Source organism: Rhineura floridana, chromosome 17, assembly GCF_030035675.1.
Source record: "Rhineura floridana isolate rRhiFlo1 chromosome 17, rRhiFlo1.hap2, whole genome shotgun sequence".
NCBI lineage: Eukaryota > Metazoa > Chordata > Lepidosauria > Squamata > Rhineuridae > Rhineura > Rhineura floridana.
The window spans coordinates 17775294-17790130 of NC_084496.1; the positions used below are offsets into that span (position 1 = coordinate 17775294).

The 14837-nt window shown below is 42.1% G+C and overlaps 1 long non-coding RNA gene across 1 annotated transcript in view; it reads left to right on the forward strand.

The window, feature by feature from the left end:
* LOC133371839 (uncharacterized) overlaps nucleotides 1-14837 on the forward strand; it is a 66659-nt gene that overhangs the window by 2828 nt on the left and 48994 nt on the right. Inside the window, exons 2-3 of the long non-coding RNA XR_009759397.1 lie at nucleotides 7363-7401; nucleotides 9787-9881. This is a non-coding gene — a long non-coding RNA (uncharacterized LOC133371839). The remainder of the gene's footprint in view (nucleotides 1-7362; nucleotides 7402-9786; nucleotides 9882-14837) is intronic.

The following is a 14837-nucleotide window of genomic DNA, read 5'->3' on the forward strand; positions in this document are numbered from 1 at the left end:
GGGCAGACAAAAAAAATACTTCTTCACACAGCACATAGTTAAACTATGGAATTTGTGCTCACAAGAGGCAGTGACACCACCAACTTGAATAGTTTTAAAAGAGGATTAGACAAATCCATGGTACTCAGGGCAGGAGAGGAGAGTGTTCTTGTGTTCAGGTCCTGTTTGTGTGCATCCCATTGGCATCTGGTTGGCCACTGTGAAAATAGGATGCTGGACTAGATGGGTCACTGGCCTGATCCAGCAGCCTCTTCTTATGTGGAGTCTGTTGTCTCCAGATGATGTTGGACTCCATCTCCCATCAGCCCAACCCGCTTGACCAGTGATCAGGGATGATGGGAGATGGACTCTAACAACCTCCTGAGGACCATAGGTTCCCCATCCTTCCTCTATGTTATTCTTGAAGGCTGCAAGAATGGAGGAACTACCATTCACTGATAAAAGCACATACTGATCTCTCAGCGGCTTTCGGTACCATCAACCATGGTATCCTTCTGGGAAGACTGGTTGAGTTGGGAGTGGGAGGGACTGCATGGCTGTGGTTCTGCTCCTACTTGGTGGGTCAGTTCCGGAAGGTGGTGCTTGGGGAACATAGCTCAGCACCCTGGACTCTCTAGTATGGGGTTCCACAGGGGTCAGTTCTGTCCCCCATGCTCTTCAACATCTACATGAAACCATTGGGTGCAGTCATCCGGAGCTTTGGAGTACATTGCCATCAGTATGCTGATGACACGCAGTTCTATTTCTCCTTTTCATCTTCTTCAGGTGAGGCTGTCAATGTGCTGAACCAGTGCCTGGCTGCAACAATGGACTGGATGAGGGCTAATAAACTGAGGCTGAATCCAGACAAGACTGAGATGCTGCTAGTGGGTGCTTCTTCTGACCGGATGGTGGATGTCCAACCTGTCCTGGATGGGGTTACACTCCCCCTGAAGGAGCAGATTCGTAGCTTGGGGGTTCTCCTAGAACCATCTCTGTTACTTGAGGCTCAGGTAGCCTCGGTGGCATGGAGTGCCTTCTACCAATTTTGGTTGGTGGCCCAGCTACGCCCCTATCTGGACAGGGATAACCTGGCTTCAGTTGTCCACACTCTGGTAACCTCCAAGTTAGATTACTGCAATGGATTCTACATGGGGCTGCCTTTGAAGATGGTTCGGAAGCTGCAGCTTGTGCAAAATGCAATGGCCAGATTGGTAACAGGGACCAGACAGTTCGAACATATAAAAACGATTCTGGCCTGCTTGCATTGGCTGCCTGTATGTTTCCGAGCTTGATTCAAGGTGCTGGTTTTAACCTATAAAGCCTTACATGGCTTAGGACCACAACACCTGATGGAACGCCTCTCATGAACCCACCTTTACACTACACTCAACATCTAAGGCCCTCCTACAGGTGCCCACTCCGAGGGAAGCTCGTAGGATGGCAACAAGTGAGAGGGCCTTCTCAATGGTGCCCCCCAAATTATGGAATGATGTTTGTGACGAGGTGCACCTGGTACCAACCCTGTTATCTTTTCGGCGCCAGGTCAAGACTTTCCTCTTCTCCCAAGCATTTTAGCATGTGTTTTTAAATTGTTTTTTTTAAAAAATGTTTTTAAATTTTTTTGTGTGTTTTTAAATTTGTATATTTGTTTTTATTGTTTTTAATTGCTGTAAACCGCCCAGAGAGCTTCGGCTATGGGGCGTTATATAAATGTAACAAACAAACAAACAAATAAATAAATAAAATAAATAAATTCTCATAAACTAATTACTGGTAGCAGCAGTAATCCATGGTTTTGCAAATCACATGGTGTGCTGCATAACAGCATGCCAGGGCACAAGGTCACAAGTAAACCTTAGGAAATATAGTTTTCCTGCGGGCCGCTGATAGTAGTAGGCTCTAAGCCAGTCCCTTTAAAGCTGCCTGCACTGAGAAGGGTGGAGCCACCAGCCTAACCTGACAAACTGGGAACAGCTACAGTGGGGTGTCTTATGAAGATTCAACACTCAGGCAGGTTCATATGACATTTCTGCTGGTGATTCCATGTTTCTTTAAGAAGCTGGTGGGGAACATGGTCAATGGTCAGAGATTATGGAAGCTGTACTCCAGGAATCAGCAGTGTGGGCCCCGTGAGTGCTAGTCTGCTCACCAATACCTTTCAGGTGTCAGTAACTATCCCTTTAAAATCCACAATGTACAAGAGAATATTTGCTCTTCCTGCTTAGTTCCTGTCTAGTCTCTCCTACATGGAACACACCCCTTTAAGCACATCCACATTTCATTGGATGAGAAGATTGAACACCCATCCTCCTTTCTGTTCTGAACAGAGGAGAGGTTCAAAGAGAGGTGGCTTATGTAGGTGCCCTTTGCCCACTGAATGGTGTGATGCAAGGGGGGGAATGCCTGCACCATTCTGTGGCCCTGTCTCATTTTGTGCTATGACACACCTCTAAGAGAGTCTTTTTCTGTAATGCCACACCGCCAAAGTAGCTGTTTTGCCTTATTTTACATCCCATGGCAGCCACTTTGTGACTGGCACCCATGGCAATTTCACAAATTCCCCAGTGTTCCAATTGATCCAAAAAGGCTGGCACTGACTACCCATCTACTACTAAGCTAGGCTCAAGGTCCTTGTATTAATTTACAAATCCCCGAACAACTTAGGTCCAGGTACCTTAGGGACCACCTGAACCCTTAATTCCTAGCTGGATCACTGAGATCATTTGCAGGAACATTGTTGGCCATCTTGAGTTGGCAAGGCTCATTTGACAGCAACAACAAATCAAGACCTTTAGTGTCATTAGCTCAGCCCTGTGGAATGCTCTGCCAACAGAGAGTCTGCAGACATCTTCCATTTTGACTTTTAAACACCTGCTGAAAACTTTTCTATGCTACCAGGCTTATGAAGGCAATTGAGAAAATATCTTTCTGCAATAATTAGTCAGTGATTTCTGACCTTAAATTTTACATGGTTTTACAACCAAAATTGTATACAATTTTTTAAAAATAAACCCTGTTGTAGTCCAACAACACTGTGGAAGGCCAGACATTCCCCATCCCTGATATATACTAATAGGAAAGTCAGCTGCTGAATTATGATGGCGAAGTTGGTTCCCCACTTCCGTTTTAGGTGGTCTTTGAATTTTATCTTCAGCTAGTTTTGCAGGGAACAACACAGGAACATAGACCACTGGTCCATCCTGCTCAGTACTGCCTACACTGACTGGTAGCAGCTCTCCAGGATTTCAGGCAGGGAGACTCCTAGCCCTACCTGGTGATTTCAGGGATTGAATTTGGGATTCTCCGTGCAAAGCAGAATCTCTACCACTGATCTATGGCCCTTCCATAGGGAATGTGGAAGTGCTTCTGAATATCATTTGCTGGAAACTGCAGGATGGGAGAGTGCTTTTGTGCTCAGGTCCTGCTTGCGAGCTTACTGTAGGCATCTGGTTGGCCGCTGTGAGAACAGGATGCTGGGCTGGATGGGCCACTGGCCTGATCAAGCACAGCTCTTCTTATGGTATTATGTCTATTTGAGTGAAACGTATGAGGCATTTCAATGAAACTGGGGGGGGGCGATCAATAAAATTAGCAAAATGACTTGCCAGCTTTCACAACATCCTTCATTTCTTTGCCTCCACTGCAATCAAAGAAGCATTTGAAACCAAGCAAAGAATAATAATATTATTCATTCTAATTGATTGTGTTCTCCTTGAGTTCCTTCTGGAGCATCTTGTATCATAGGAAAGCATCTTAGCTTCATAAGGCTATCGAAGATCAAAAACAGTCTGTGGAAAGACTGGAAATATAACTCAGGAGCCTAGACTTCCAAACCTTCCTTATTATAGAGTAGGGTTGCCAGGTCGGAACCATCCAAAAACCTGAGAAAATGGGGGCGGGCCCTAGTGACGTCACGGGGCGGGCCCTAGTGATGTCATGGGATGGACCTTAGTGATGTCACGGGGCGGGCCCTAGTGACATCACGGGGTGGGCCCTAGTGATGTCACGGGGTGGGCCCTAGTGACATCATTAAACATGATACATTGTATCAACCACAGTTGCTTGGAGCATACCATTCAAAAAAAATTCTCTGGAGATTAAAATAGAAATCTTACCTAAAATAGGGTGTTCCTAGGTCCATCTGAAGTGACAAGGTCATTCTTTCTCACAAGCTTAGGGTGATGCAAAATGGAAATGGACTGCCTTCAAGTTGATCCCAGATAGGGTCTTCATGGTAAGCAGTATTCAGACAGAGGTGGTTTACTATTGCCTTCCTCTGAGTCTGAGAGGCAGTGACTGGCCCAAGGTCACCCAGTGAGCTTCATGGCTGTGTGGGGATTCAAACCCTGGTCTGCCAGGTCACAGTTCAACGCCTTTAGGGAACATTTAATCTAGCTTACTTGCTTCTGGCAAGAAGGGTTTACGTGCCCTCAGGCCAGGCCATTATTGGAAGAAAGGAGCTTAGTGTTGCAGAGATGTTAGATGGGAGCACAGATGGATGCCCCTGAAGGCAGCAACTGTAAACATGCTTATTAAGGAACTAAGCCCCATAGAACTCAATAGGACTTACTTCTGAGTAGATGTGGTTGCAGCCATGTTAAACAAATTAAACCAGAACTATCACTAGAAGCTAAAATGATGAAACTGAGGTTATCATACTTTGGACACATAATGAGAAGACACGACTCACTAGAAAAGATAATAATGCTTGGAAAAACAGAAGGGAGTAGAAAAAGAGGAAGGCCAAACAAGAGATGGATTGATTCCATCAAGGAAGCCACAGACCTGAACTTACAAGATCTGAACAGGGTGGTTCATGACAGATGCTCTTGGAGGTCACTGATTCATAGGGTTGCCATAAGTCATAGTCGACTTGGAGGCACATAACAACAACAGGCTTCAATCCTAAATACATATAGTAGGTTGTATATGCCCCGCCCTATGGAAACAGTGGGACTTATGAGCAAACATTCATAGGATTGTGCTGTTAAGTATTGAAGTTACAGCTATTTTTGTTAACCTTTTAAACCTCAATCAGCCTTTTTACTTTGAGCTTTTCATTGCATAAATTATTCTAGACATTAACATTTCATAATGAAGTTTTGCTTTGCATATAGCTTACAGATTTCTGGTTAGTCATGCAATCATTCCAGAGTCTTTTAGATATTGAATAAATCTGTTGCTGTGTCTTAATAAGGCAGTACATACAGAATTAATTCTGCTGCAATCAGCGAGGAGCTGGGTTGCACTCATGGTGCGACCACATTCAGTGAAATCAGTGATAATTTAGGTTGCTGTCCTGTGCATATTTAGGACTGGGAATAAATATTGTTAGTGGGTTAGACTTCCGGGTAAACATACATGGAATCAAACTGTTAATTTCATAAAAAAGAAAGCAAAGCTAGTTTAAGGGCAGATGTACTGGCTGTTACAGATGCCATATTAAATACCACAGGGACTTTCAAAATTGCCCAGAAGGGCAAATTCCAGCAGACATAGTTTTTCACAACATTACAACCTTCCAGAAATTGTAAACTACTGTTAATTAAAAGGCATATAGGAAGTTGCTTTGCATTAAGCCAGGCCATTGGTCCAACTAGCTGAGTATTGTTTTGCAGGATTTCAGACTGGGGTCTTTCCCAGCCTGACTTGGAGATGCCAGGGCTTGCACCCAGAACGTTTCCTGTTCAAAGCATGTGGTATACCACTGAGCCCTTCCTTCAGGAATTTGCTTTTTTAAATCTGGCAGTGTTATAATGCAGGGTGGGGAAACCTATGGCACCCAGATGTTGGACTACAACTCCATTCATTCCTGACCATTGGCTATGCTTGCTGGGACTGACAGGAGTTAGAGCAGCCTTTCCCAACCAGTGTGCCTCCAGATGTTGTTGGACCACAACTCCCATCAGCCTCAGACAGCATTGCCAATGGTCAGGAAAGGTGGGGATTGTGGTCCAACAACATCTGGAGGCACACTGGTTGGGAAAGGCTGAGTTAAGAGTCTAACAACATCTGGAGGGCCATGGTTTCCCCAGACCTGCTGTAGTGGCTGGTGGATCTTGAACTGTAGTGTATGTGGCAACTGGATATTTGCAGGATCAGAGCCCTCTGATAATCAATTTATTGACCCAATGGGAGTTTCCACCCACAGCTCCCATCATGTATCAGCTGACAATTTTAATCAGGTGTGTGGAACCTTTGGCCCACCAGATGTTGCTGAACTACAACTCCCATCATCCCCAGCAAGCATTGTTAATAGCTAGGTAGGGATTATGAGAGTTGTAGTTCAACAACAACTAAAGGGCCACAGGTTCCCCACAGCTGCTTTTAACTAACTAGAGTCATTTATTGATTAGCCAGAAGACAACATCATTCAGATTATGTTGCATTGTGACTGAGCTGGGACACAATGGATCATCTGTAACCATTAGAAACAACAAGCTGACATGACAGCCCTTAACATGACTATATCTTCACTAAACTAACATTACAAAGTTCCCAACAGTTTGTAAGCTGCAGTCATAAACTGTAAAATAGCTGAAACTATGTCAACATCTATGTTCAGCAGGCACTTTGAGATAAAATAATTACAGTTGAACCTTCTATATTGTGCAGTAATTTTCAAGCAGTTTCTTTATTTACAAGCTAAAGGAAACATCAGTTCAATACTATGTCGCTGTACAGGTTTGAGTAATACTATACATACACTTCATCCCTGCAACACTTTACTCACTTCCTGTCTCTCTAGTAGTCCCTCCCTTAACGACAAAGGGCGGGAAGGCGGCCAGTCAATCACGCATGCATGTCAATCACGCATGCGTGCCTGAGGGAGACACTGAAAAGCCGGAGATCAACGGCTTCAAACAAACTATGGCCGGAGGCTGGAGACGGCCCCGTTTTGCTGAAAACTCCGGCAGAAAACCGGAGACCTGGCAACCCTATTATAGAGTCTTAGCACTTCTAAAAAGGAGGCTAAAAAAAAAATCAAAAGTTTTTGACTCAAGTATGTCTGACTGGAAAAAGAAGCCTTGGGTAGTTTGAAAGTATAGCCTTTTCAGTAAATTACAGACATGGATGAAAGCTTTCAGGTGAACTCAGGAGATAAGAATAATAGGGTTGCTTCATTTCTAAATTAAGGCATTTCCAAAGGGTCAGTGCAAGCTTGGTTAAAAAGAGGGAAATGAAGAGTGTTTTAGAGGGCACATAAAAGGGAAAGACCCGTATATTGCCATTTTTAATGGGAATTCACATCTTGAAAAAAATCCCATGGGTCTGAAGCCTTTGTGCATTTGAACATTCCCGATTGCAACATGTTTGAATAAAACATGCATCAGATTCAGTGGATAGAGACTTACAATGTAATGCTATTCTTTCTTCTAGGTGTGGAAACCTCTAGGGCTACAATCCTATACACCAGAGGTAAGTGAGCTCAGAGGCAGAATCTAGAATAGAATAGAATATAATTTATTATTATACAGTCAAAGACCAGCAATAAACAGTATCCAAAAATACATATCCACAATTGATTAAAATATACATGGGTAAAAAAATATTTTAAAATTATCCAGATATAAAATTATAAAATCTCTTGTGAGACCACTAATATGCGCTGTTTTATGGCTGCTGCACAATACCTTGCGACTGGAAATGTAACAAAAGGATCTACATCTGCTAAGAGATATTTTGTGTATAGTGCTGGGTCTCGGCCAGGGAGTTGTTGAAGAAGGGGAGTAATAAATTGCTGTCTCAACTCATTATAAAATTCGCAATCTAGCAGGACATGGTCAATGTTTTCTAAAGAGCCACTGCCACAGGGGCAGACTTGTTCTAACAAAGGAATTTTCTGGTATCTGCCAGTTAATATGGCAGAGGGTAAAACATTGTATTTGGCCTTTGTAAAAGCTTTTCTTATTCTGTAATTATCCAAAATCCTCAAGTGGTTCGCAAGCGAATAAGGAGAGCTATATGATTCCCCAGTTATATTTGTATATTTGAGGGTACGCTGTGTTTGGATTTCCATATCTAAAATTCTTTGAGTAATTATTAGGTTGACTTGTTGGAAGCCCATAGATAGGAGGAAAGGTAAGGATAGGCCTAAAGATGTAAGTTTATGTGATAAGGAGTTCCTCCAATCTGATTGGAAGGAGTCAGTAAGTATTAAAGGGGCCAGTCCTGTTGGAAAAAAAACTAATTTTAACCAAATTTTTAATTTAAGAATCCAAATACGTGATTCAAGCGTTGGGAGACCAACTTCTAAGCATAAAACGTTGTTAGAGACGCAAGAAGGGACTCCCAAGATGGTCCTAAGAAATTTAGTTTGTACGGATTCTAATAAGGAAAAAATAGTATATACACTTGCCTGTGCACCATACAGTAATTGTGAGACAATTTTAGAGGTGAGTACTTTTAAAATTGAAGGAATATGTTGGCCACCCTTGTTATAGTAAAAAGAAAGGAGGGCATTAACACTTCTTTGGGCATTTATCCTTGCACATTTTGCCCGAAGAATGAAGGGCTATGCCAAGATATTTATAGGTAGTTACTTGGTCTATAGCATTACCCCCCAGACTCCATCGATGTTTTAAGTGCTTCTTGGTATAAACCATCACCTTGGTCTTGTCATAATTAATTACCAATGCTTCATTCTTACAATAATTGGTGAGAGCTAAGAGGAGTCGCCGAAGGCCAACAGAGGAAAGAGAGACCAACACAGCATCATCTGCATATAGTAATGTTGAAATTGGCCTATTTGAGAGCGTAGGGTGGTGAGAGGAGATTTTTGCAAGGCTTTTAATTAAAGAGTTCACATAAAAATTAAATAGCGTTGGAGCTAATATACAGCCTTGTTTTACTCCATTTACCGTTGGAATACGCCTTGATAAATTGCCAGCATTATTATATCTAATGCGAACACAAGTATTTGAATAGAGAATGCGTATAAGCAGTAATAGTCTCCTATCAATATTTGCAGATTCTAATTTTGCCCACAATTTATCTCTGGGGATGAGGTCAAATGCAGATTTAAAATCTATAAAAGCTGCATATAAGCCCCCCCCCGAGCGCTTTGAATATTTATCTATAAGATGGTTTAGAACTACCAGATGGTCAATAGGGGAACGGTTTGTCCTAAATCCAGCTTGTTCATCCTCAAGTATATTTTCCTGCTCGAGCCAGGTTTGGAGTTTTGCTAAGAGATATTTAGCATATAGCTTGCTGATCACACTCAACAGACTTATGGGTCTGTAATTTGCTGGTTCGGCTCTATTTCCTCTCTTAAATATTGGAACAATGATAGCTAGGCCCCAATCATCAGGGATAATGGTCGTCTGATCTACGCTCATGAAGAGTGTTGCTAGTATAGGTGCCCACCATTTAGGATCAGTTTTAATCATTTCGGCCATAATGTTGTCGGGACCGGGGGCTTTCCCTGATTTTAACGTGATAATTAGTGAAATCACTTAAGTCTCCGTCACTGGGGGCCAATTGGGAAGATCATTTAATGGTACTACAGCATGGCTTAGCTTATTCTGATCACTTGCATAAACCTTGTGGAAATAACTTTCCCACAGATTTACTGAAATATGAGAGTCCAACTTTGGTGATGACTTAGGCCATCCTCTGGCCACTAACTTCCAGAATAATGCAGGATTTTTAGTCTTAGAGGCCATAATCAATTGTTGCCAATACAGTTTTTGGGTCTCTGACTTTTTACGTTTGATTAAATTTTTGTAGCTCTGTTTCAGTTCTTTATATTCTGATGGAATTTCTGTATAATTCTGAGACCTATACTCTCTGTATTTACAGATCAAAAGCTTCTTATGGGCCAGGCATTCCTGGTCAAACCATTGTTTGTGAAAATTGAAACCCTTGTTCCCATTTGAAGAGGAATTTACAATCAGGTTTGTTTGAATCTCTGATAATATTTTCTGATAAGCTAGAATTGTAGGCTCTCCCTGTATAGCTGATAGTAGTGTTTCTCGGAGTCGGGCCATAGTTGGAGAGTGTATAATTTCTCTGAAGTGTTTTTCTAGCTTAATTGACCAACGTACCTGTGAGATAGACTCCATAGGCTGCCACTTTAAGGTTGGCGTCTTTAAAGGTTGAATTTCTTGCGATCCTCAGATCAATGACAACAGGAGAGGTAAATGGTCGCTTTCTGTTCGGATATCCACAGAACAAGAAGGGACCATGGAAAACATATCTCTAGAGATTATGAAATAATTGATAGTCGATGACCCCACCCCTGAGAGATATGTATATTCTCCAAACCAATCACCCTCAACAGTCCCATTTACCAGGGTAAGATTTAGTCTATAATTCATCTGAATAAGGGAAAAACCTGCATAATTTATCTCTTTATCTTTCGAGGAACGCAGGGGAACTTTGTGATCCTCGTATAAATCAGGGGGAGTTTGGCGGAACTGCTCATATAGTTTCTGATCACTAGGTCCAGATCTAGCATTAAAATCACGAGCTATTATTATCAGGGCCTCTGGATGAAGTGCTGATAATTTAACAATATATTCCTCTAATAGATGATACATAGATTTAATTTGACTGTTCTGCCTAATAGGAGGGAGATAAACATTAATTAGTAGCAAACATGACTCCTTCGTTTTAAGAACCAATGACATAGCCAATCCTGGCAAACATGGTAAATCATTCAACGTTAATCTTAATTTGATAGAAACCATTATACAAAGTTCTCCTTTTGGGCGCCCTCCTTTGTTGCTATAAGTTGCTGGCATAGTATAGGTCATAAATCCATCAATGTCAATTGAGTCAGTAACCCATGTCTCCTGTAGCAGAATCACATCAAACTTTTTAAGGTAAGTCAAAAGGAATGGATCAGCAATTTTAGATTTCGCTCCTGCAATATTCCAGGAGAGGAGAGAAAGGTTAGGAGAAGAATGGATAGTTCTCCGTCATATATTAAACGATTGCGGCATCGATTTTGGTGCCGTCCTTGGGGTTTCATTATACCTCTCCGGTTGCATCATAACCACATCGTCACCTTCAGTAGGTTCCAAAGTTCTATCCAATCTCGGTGAGGAGTTTTTTGATGGACATCTTCCTTCTAATGGGCTGTTTGCAGAATTATTCGAGTGTATGTCATCTGGAGCTTTACTAATTAATAACATAGTCAGATTTTGCAATCTTTGCACTATATCAAATTTTGCCGCGCTCGAAAGGTCTATATAAGCTTCCAACAGTCTTACTTCCTCATCAATGTATGGGCCTGATTCTTCCTCAGTCATAGACGCTTGGGCCAGTTCAGGTCATGAGAATTCTTTTATAGGATCACTGATCCTATAAAAATCCTATAAAAGATCCTATAAAATTGGTCCGGGAGTGAAAGGACATCTTGTCTCAAATTTGACTCTGCTTGTTTTGTTAGATGCTTCGTATCAGCATTTTCTTTCAAATTTTTGACTGGAAAATATAAGGAAAGAGGTTGTGGTAATGCTGTATTCATAAAGAATCTCTTTATTTTGATACCATAGTACCATAGACTCATTTTGTGTTGCAGTGGAAGATCCGCTTTGTGCCTGGAATCAAATATCACTATTGCTCGCGCCATGAGTTGATTATAGTAAAGATATTCCACTGAGATTATATTTGATATTAAAAATCGACCGGGGAGAACAGTGTTAAGTAATTTCAGCAAATTGATTTTACGCTCCCATTGAGTAAGGTGTCCTGGAGGTTTCAGATAATTAGTTAATACTAGTTTTCTACGAACAAGTTTTAATTGCCATTTTGAGGTGGGAGTCCGCTTCTTAACCACCCCAGTATCAGAATGAGAACATGTTTGACTTAAGGTTGTCTGTTTATATACAGATATTTTTAAATCCTTTGGCTGAGGAGACCTCAGAGGAATCTTAAGGTCTGTGATCTCTTTAACATGGTCTCTATTTGTAGATTGAGTTGAACAATGTAGTTGATGTTTTCCTTTAGATTCAACAAGTGACTTAAGATTTTAAAAAGTTTGGAAAAATTCATTTTGACATATTGTCGAAATGTAGGATGCTTGATGTTTTTACTCAATTTGGACGGTCTGACCATCTTACCATGCCGTCTTCTTAAATTTGTCAGCCGAGTTCTCTTGTCCTTTTGTTTAAAGTTTGTTTGAGACGTTTGTTGTGGTTGGATCTGAGTAGGTCGAGAGATAGGATCAGAAAGGGGAGGGTAATTTCTATACACCTCTACGAGTGTGGTTAAAAGCTTATTCGCTTTGCATATGAAGTTCTTAATATGCTCAATATCCTTAGTCAGTGTAAAAAGCCAGCAATCTAAGGGTACATGGCTAGTTGTATTCAGTACTCTTTCCCCCCCAAAAGATCTATCGGGACTTGATATAGTAACAGGAGAATCTAACGTGGGGTGTAAGCTGTCAGGATCAGTCCCAAGAAACCCCATTTCCATGCCTCTTGAATCTGTATTGAGAACTTGCGGGTTTTTTGTTATCAATGAATGAACCAGATTGTTTGCTTCTGCAATCTCCTGAGCCAAAGAAGGGGTTAAGAAGGCAGGACATTCCATTTGCAATGCCCCATTTAAATCCAAAGACCAATCTAGAGGTGAATCCATAATAGGGTCTTTATCAGTCACTTTCCTTGTGTTACTATTTTCAGCATTAGCCCAAGTTTTGGCAGACTGAAGGCCTCTTTCCTTCAGTGCAAACTCTTGCCCTTTTCCCACCATTATCCCAGCTAAGCTTGAGTGATCTTTCGGAGGAAAGTACTGGGTAATTTTCAGTTGTTTAGGCTTTTTCTCCATTGGTAACAATTCCAAGATGTCAAGCCCCTGGGTCCGATAGTCCTTTCTCGTGTGTACCATATCAAGTTACCACCCCAATCAGCGACTGGGCTAGGGTACTTTAACTTAAAAGTGAGTTAGATTCTACTCACTTTCTAATTGCTCCAAACCCTCCTGTTGTCAAAGTTCCCTTCAGATTTCTTCTTCATTCAACTTTATTTTCTCAGTCTCTTTATTTTCTAAACAGCAGGTGTCTTTGTCCTCTTACAAACTGCCCGCTGTAGAGAGCCACAGCAGCAGACAAACGCCAAGGGAGATAACAGCAAGCAAGCAACCGAAAACCAGGCATCCAGACAACAAAAACACTCCGTACATGAGCAGCAAAGTAAATAGAATGAAAATTTTCCCTTAGATTAAATTAGTACTGTATAGTTTATCAGGGATTTGGAGAGGCCGCACTTAACGTTGTCTGCCAGACGCCATCTTTTCCCCCTTCCCTCCTGAAGGTGTAAGTCGAAACACGATGCAACCAGCCCTCCTGATCTGGACCTCAGAGCTCTCCCTGGACCATATGCTGACCCCAAAGTCATACCCCTCACTGATCTTGCTCTGTGCCATCCTCACATACTGTTGTCTGGCTAAGGAAAGGGTCATAGCTCAGTGGCAGAGCATCTGCTTTGCATGCAGAAGGTTCCAGGTTCAGTTCCCGTCATCTTCAGGTACAGCTCTGAATGTCCACCATCTGAAATCCTGGACAGCCTCTGCCAGTCAGCATAGACAAGACTGAGCTGGATGGGCAAATGATCGGACTCTTCCTCTGTTACTGTTGTCTCTTTGAACTGTGGTAATGCCTCTTGCTGGCCTGGATGGAAGACTTAGGTGTGCATGTGTGCATAGAAACATCTGTTTTTTGTGGGGCTGGAATGCAACCTACTGTACAATGGAAAAGTCACATCTGTTGATCTCTGCCCACTTTTGCCTCTGATCCTACCCAACATTGGCATGCACTCCCTCGAAGATGTCCGTAATGGAATGTGCCTCCCAAGGGTGAAATAATTACCCCAGCCCTGATATCCACACTGACTTTGGAGTAAGTCCCATTGAACTCAGTGGGGCGTATTTCTAAGTAGACATACAAAGGATTGCCCTTTAAAATGTATATGTTGCGTCTTTGGCTGCATTCCTACCAATGGTAGCAAAAGATGTGCTGGTATGGGTTCTAGTTTCTGTTTTATTTTGCATGCATGAATCTGCTTCCTCTGTTGTAATAAAGGCATCAGTTCAGTAGGGCTGTGTGCAAATGATCCCCTGAAATGACTCCTCAACCAATTTGTGGGCAGAAAAACTGGGACATCATTTCACTGGATTTCTCCCAAGGATAGAGAAATTCTCTAACAGTTTCTTGGGTGTGGGGCTTGCCATTTGCAGTAGCAGGGTTCTCATTTTTTTTAGGGAGCAGTCCAAACCCAAGATCTGCTGCTATTAGCAGAGTTTGGAATAGGTGGACCTCTGGCTGATCCAGCTGAAGTTCCTCATCACAGCTCAACTGGAGACATGCTGGCATAAGTCCTCCATCCTGGCTCAGCAAAAGCTGGGGTAAGTCCTGAAAAGGGGGTTTCTGGGAAAATGGTGGAGCCACAATGGGATAGGGACAGACTTACCCCTATTCCATACTCTGTTCAGCTCGGTCATGTCACCTAGCAACCCAGTGGAAGTTACACTGGCAAGAAGAGTCATGTAGGTCAAACTATTTTAAAGATTTGTTCTCCCTCTGCCAGGCTTGGGCTGGCTAAGCTTGCAGTGTCCCCCCTCTTGAGCAGAATTTGAAATAGGGATAAGTTACACCAGCATAATTTACACCAGCGTAAATTACTCTGGTTTCCTATGGTTTGAGTTGCTCTGTTAGTTACATTTTCAAAGTTCCAGACAGATCTCACAACAACCATAACATATCATCACTCACTTCCCATAGCTATCTAAAAGACAGTGAGGCTAGTTTAAGGAAACAGCTTGTTCTAGTCAGTAAAACCATTCTCAGATTTATCTCTAGGCTAAATATTAACCTTGTCTAATATTTGCAAGCCAGAATTAACTAA